This window comes from Cyprinodon tularosa, unplaced genomic scaffold, assembly GCF_016077235.1.
Source record: "Cyprinodon tularosa strain WSP-4 unplaced genomic scaffold, ASM1607723v1 ctg505, whole genome shotgun sequence".
In the NCBI taxonomy this organism is placed as follows: domain Eukaryota; kingdom Metazoa; phylum Chordata; class Actinopteri; order Cyprinodontiformes; family Cyprinodontidae; genus Cyprinodon; species Cyprinodon tularosa.
The window spans coordinates 147,081-153,080 of NW_024039236.1; positions in this window are offsets into that span (position 1 = coordinate 147,081).

Genomic DNA, 6,000 nt, shown 5'->3' on the forward strand with positions numbered 1-6,000 from the left:
TACAGCTGCTTTTTGTATCTCTGCTTCTGTCTCCTTGAACCCCAGTGGGCCTCAGCAGATGGCCGCTCACACTGAGCCTGGTTCTGCTGGAGGTTTCTTCCTGTTAAAAGGGAGTTTTTCCTCTCCACTGTCGCTACAAGCATGCTTAGTGTGGGGGATTGTATTTGAGTCAATGAGTCAATGCAATCAACTGGTTTTCCTTAGATAGAAAACTTTGTATCAATTTGACTGTATGATCTGGTTGAACTGTAAAGTGCCTTGAGATGACATGTGTTGTGAATTTGGCGCTATATAAATAAACTGAATTGAAATTGAATTGAATTGAAAAACATCTTTACACTTTTCTGTTTTGAACATTAATCATTTTTCGCAAAACCCAAAAGCCACGTAAAATAAATGTGAAACCTTTTTTTCAGCAAATAGTCAAGGATTTGTTATACTTAACAATTTGAGTTATTCTTCCAAGGGTATTTTATATTTTAGGTAACTTCTCTAGGGATACTTGTTTTTCTTTCTTCTATACATAGTTAAAATGCATAACAGCTTCTTGCTAAATTCATACCCTTCCAATATTTATTACATCAGTCACAGAACTACATCTTTTATTTATTTGTGGCATTCATCAAGTGGAAAAACAACACAAAGTCAATTGGTTTCTTTTTTTTTTTTTTTTTTTACTGTCCTGTCTGGCAATGTGGCAATAAGAATAATTGTGTTGATGCCAAAAGGAGCACAGCAGATTTTACTTTCACAAGTGGAATACATAGCCGTACTGCTGCCATAGTGTTCCGCTTGTTTCATGCATATAAAATGCTTTATTATAATTATGCAGGGAGTTTTACAGATTATATGGACACTGCAATGTAAGTAGAAGAGAAGAGGAAAAACAGAAAAAAGGAGAAAAGATGAAAGAAAGAGGAAATAAAAGGGAGATAACGATAAAACATTTTCAGTCTGCTTCATCACCTACAAAGAGATGTAAAAAGGACAGCACAACTAACAGACATGGTACGAGACATACAAAAAAGTAATACCTAGATACTACTGCTGAAGTAGTATTATTTAATGTGACATGTATTCTGTGTTACTTGAAGATATGAGTGTGGGCTTTCTGTATGGAAGTGAATCTCTAAGTACCTGGAACCAAGCACCTGTAGTTGTTTGTGAGGGTGCACTTGTGCATGTAAAGTTTAAAGGGGGGGGGGGGGGGGGGGGCTGACACCGCCACACAAACCAATCTCGTTCCTGCTTCAGGCCCGGCCCACGCAGGCCACCCAACCAGTGCCCCCCCCCCCACCTCTCTTAACTAATTCACCCAGCCATTACACGCTCCACCCTCGCTCCACCCTTCTTTGGGGAGAGCAGAAGTGACAGCCCCGCCGCCGGCAGGCCACCCAGGCCCCGCAGCAGACCCCACCAAGACCACAGACCAGGCGCCTCGCTCTTCCTCCATACCCCAGACTGACAGACAGCGGCAGCCAGGAAACAGGGGTGTGAAAAGACCCGATCCTCCCTGCGCCTGCTTGAATGTGGTGTTGTTGCGTGTTGCTCTCAGGTGTAATTAAAACTGGGAGTACCAAAAGGGGGTGTCCAGCACAGTCCACCCCCCCTCCGGGAGATAGGCGGTGCCAGCGCACCCCCCCAATCGACAACCCAGAACCCTCAATGTCTAAATGCGAGAGGGGATGGGGGGAGCCAACCGTGGTGAGGCCCATGACATAAGCCCCACCCCCCAGGTGCTCTTGACCCCCACCCCCCCAGAAAATGTCCTACGTGGATGTGTGTTGTGAAAATGTTGTAGATGGAAGTGTCTAAAATGCAAAATAAGATTGGGAGTTTTCGAAAAACCTTTTACAAATCTGAAAGTTGTTGCATGCATATTTATGACTTAGAAACATCTTTTTCTGTCTGCACAACAGCAACTGTTTTCTTTCAAACATTGATAATGTATTGACCATTGTTTCTATTGAGAGCAGGACAAAAACACTGTAGGAATCCAGCTGGAAGGATAAAGCTCCACCCAGGATGAATTCCTTCACAGCGTCTAACAGAACAAATAAAGGACCATCTTCCAGGATTTGTTCATTGTCTCCTGAGAGTTTCAGACATTTGCCTAAAAAACGAACGCTAGCAGAAGTTATATCCCTTCACTTCATTGTTGCATAGATAAAAGCTTTGTAAAGCTCCTGCCTCTACTAAATTCCTCTTGAACCTGTTTCTGTGTATTAAATCATCACTATATTAACGAAATTCTTATTTTATTTGACTTTTTATTCTTCTCACATATCAGTTGCTGCATGTTAATTTGCTGTAAGTGCTCTTAATTTCTGCCTTATATGAATTTTCAAGTCAGTGTCTGAACCAAATTTAATTATGACGAGAATCTCATAAAGACTTGAATCTCTCAATGTCAGACTTTTTGTTTAAAATGTACCTTTGACTCTAGAGATGACTTTAAAAGGTGAGTGAATTTATCAGTTCAAGGAGTTTTTTTAACTGAATTAAATTCAGTTAAACTGAAAATTAGTAAGGGTTAGTAGGTATTTGTTCAAATAAACTAATGTTGCATTCTCTGGCCCCAGTATTCCTCTTGTAAAACCTTGCTAGTAGCAATGGAGAATCATCGCTACTACGGCCACTGTAACCATAAAACAGACAAAAATACTGTTTGAGGGTTTCTGCTCATATATGCAGCGCTGCACCTAAACAACTGACATAAAGCTAATAATAATAACTGAACTTTATTGATCTCACAATGGAGACATTTATCTCTGCTTTTAACCGATCCCCTAGGGGAGCAGTGGGCTGCCATTTGCAGCAACCAGGAGACAGGTCTTACTCAGAGACCCAGAGTGGAGGCTGTGGGGGTCAAACTGGGTACTTGCAACCTTTTCAGAGCTGAAGCTGTTCTAACCTCTAGGCCAACACTCCCCCAGCTACATACCAGCTACACACATGTTGAAGGACTTCTACAAATTTTATAGTAGGAAAATCTAAATACTGTTGTTGGAACTCCATTCAACATGAAGGACAAAGGTTCCAGTTTAAAATTTACAAGAAAAATTATGACCTTCAAAGACAACTGAAACCCACCATTTAGTAGCTACTGCTGTTGACTTGCAGGTCCCGGGTTTAAATCTTTAACCAGTCCTTTTTATCTTATTCACATGTGGGTTGCCTCCAGTTGCCCCCCAACCTCACATCAAAGATCTTAGGTTGATCTGTCACTCAAGGATTTGTTCTGTAAAAAATTAGGAAAATCATAATGAAGTAAAAAATCTTGTGTGTTACTTTTTTTTCTTTCATCTGCAGAATATTGCAAAACTGTGAAATCTTCTGTCCAGGGGTGATGCTGAGAAACTAGTCCATGCATTTGTTACTTCAAGGCTGGACTATTTTAATTCTTTTCTACCAGGAAGTCCACAAACTGTAGTTAAAAGCCTTCAGCTGATCCAAAATGCTGCAGCCAGAGTTCTGATGAAAATGAAAAAGAGAGATCATATCTCTCCTATCCTGGCTTCTCTTCATCAGCTTCCTGTTAAAACCAGAATAGAATTTAAAATCCTCCTTCTCACATATAAAGCCTTAAATGGCCAAGCTCCATCTGATACCAGAGATCTGATTGTTCCTTGTGTTCCTAACAGAGCACTTCGCTCTCAATCTGCAGGTTTACTAGTGGTTCCTCGAATGTCTAAAAGTAGAATGGGAGGCAGATCTTTTAGTTATCACTACCAGTTTTAGTCCGTGAGGAAGACACCCTGTTTACTTTTAAGGCTAGACTTAAAACTTTCCTTTTTGATAAAGCTCATAGTTAGAGTGGCTCAGGTTATCCTGAGCTATCTCTATAGTTATGCTGCTATAGGCTTAGACTGCTGGAGGACATAGGGACCCCATTTAATCATTCAGCTTCATTTTATCTCTATTCTCCCACTCTGCAGAATCTTAGTTCAATCTCTAACGTTCTGCTCTCTCTGCTTTTTCTCATATAGCTTCATCTGGTCTGTTCCTGTTTGGCTGTGACTCCATACTGGAGAGAAATATCAGCTGTGCTGCTGCCATCAACACCTTTGTTTTTAGAGGCTGGAGCTTGGCCTATATTTTTAGTGTAGTCCTGTTTCTGTGACTGTGACTAACTGGATGTGCTCTCTTCATTCTGTGACATGGGAGCTGGCTCGGAGCTCGTTTGCCTGGGTGTGTGTTTACTGCATGGGGCCACCTGTGGAGCTGGTTAACAGTTGCCTTCTGTATCTTTTTCTATCTCTGCTTCTGTCTCCTTGAACCCCAGTCGGCCTCAGCAGATGGCCGCTCACACTGAGCCTGGTTCTGCTGGAGGTTTCTTCCTGTTAAAAGGGAGTTTTTTCTCTCCACTGTCGCTACAAGCATCCTTAGTGTAAGTGATTGCTGAAGAGTCAATGAGTCGATGCAATCAATTGGTTTTCCTTAGATAGAAAACTTTGAATCAATCTGACTGGATGATCTGGTGAACTATAAAGTACCTTGAGATGACATGATGTGAACTGGCGCTATAGAAATAAACTGAATTGAATTGAATTTAGGTGCCAGTTTGTATGTTTTGTGTTTTGTGTGTGTGTGTGTCCTGTGGGTCCCAGCATTACCCCAAGATGAAGTGGTGACCTATCCAGAGTGCACCCCGCATCTTCCTCCATGACCACTGATGAAAAGCACCAGCCATTCCACAGCTGTGGAAGAATTATGAAGGTATAGAAATCAAATGTGCAGAATTTTGGATTGTAAATTTACTGATTCTAACTGTTGTAGGAATATCCTGCTAAATTTGCTAACTTAAACACTTTTGCAATTTAGTAGGAATTCTTCAAAGGTAATAAAGAGCAGACATAAATCTTTCTGTTAAGTAATAATTCCTGGTTTTGATCAATATAGAAAAGGATTCTTTTTCAAAGTCAGGAAAGCTGATTGTTTCGCCCAGATGTTGTAGATTTGGGTTCTTAGACTCAGCTGTATTTATCCCTTGGGATTACTGCTTCCGGGAAACAACGATTGAGATGTTTGTTGTCAGAACTACTTTTGGGTGATACTAGTTGTGTTTCCATTGTAAAATGTGGCTAAACTTGATAGGTAAAAAAATAACAATTTCACAATAAAAGTGTTTTGATCAATAGGAAATTAAAATCACACATGAATGAGTTTGTTCACTTAATACTTCTTATGAAAAACATAAGAAGTATTAAGCACCATCATCCCTCTGCTACTTCCTCTCGTCTGCTTAGTATTTTTTGCCACCACCAACATGTGGATATTGATCGGATGACAATTTTGTGAAATACACTAATTTTACAATGGCAAAAAAATCCAGCCTCATTCAAGTGCAAAAGAATTTGACAAAAGTACTTGTTTTTTTTTTTTTCAAAATTGGCATGTGTCAATTGACCAAATTTAGTTTGATAAAGACTAACTGAACACTATACTCAAATTCAGTTTTTAGTGTGAAATAAATGTAGCTTGCATGTACATAATAAAGCTTTAGTGATTTCTAAACACTTTGCATATCTAAGAGTACAGACTTCTGGGCATTTTTTGGTGAATTGATTAATGAATAAAGTCTTTTCAAACTTATATCACGATTGTTAAGCTCTTCAATAGAGGATTCATATTCATCTCTAAAGCTTTATCTGCCTATGATGCTAGGCATCTTTTAGGAAAATTATCTGAACACAAAATCCCCCAAAAAGAAACTACTGGAGATAGGGGGCTAACTGTCCAGAAAGACTTAAATCAGATTATATGCACTGGCTGACCTTAAACATGGGAAATTTTGCATTTGTTTATAGTTTTATATGAGTTCTGCTTGGGGTAACAGTCCCAGGCGGAGCAGCGCAATGTCTTGGGACTGAATCATAGAGTAAACACAAAGTCCTTGGAGCAGATCATAGGACAGCTGTCCCCAGACATGCAGTTCCAAAAGGACAGGCAGGCATGAGAATAAACAGACAGGCGGAGGGAGGGGGAAGTTATGGTCAA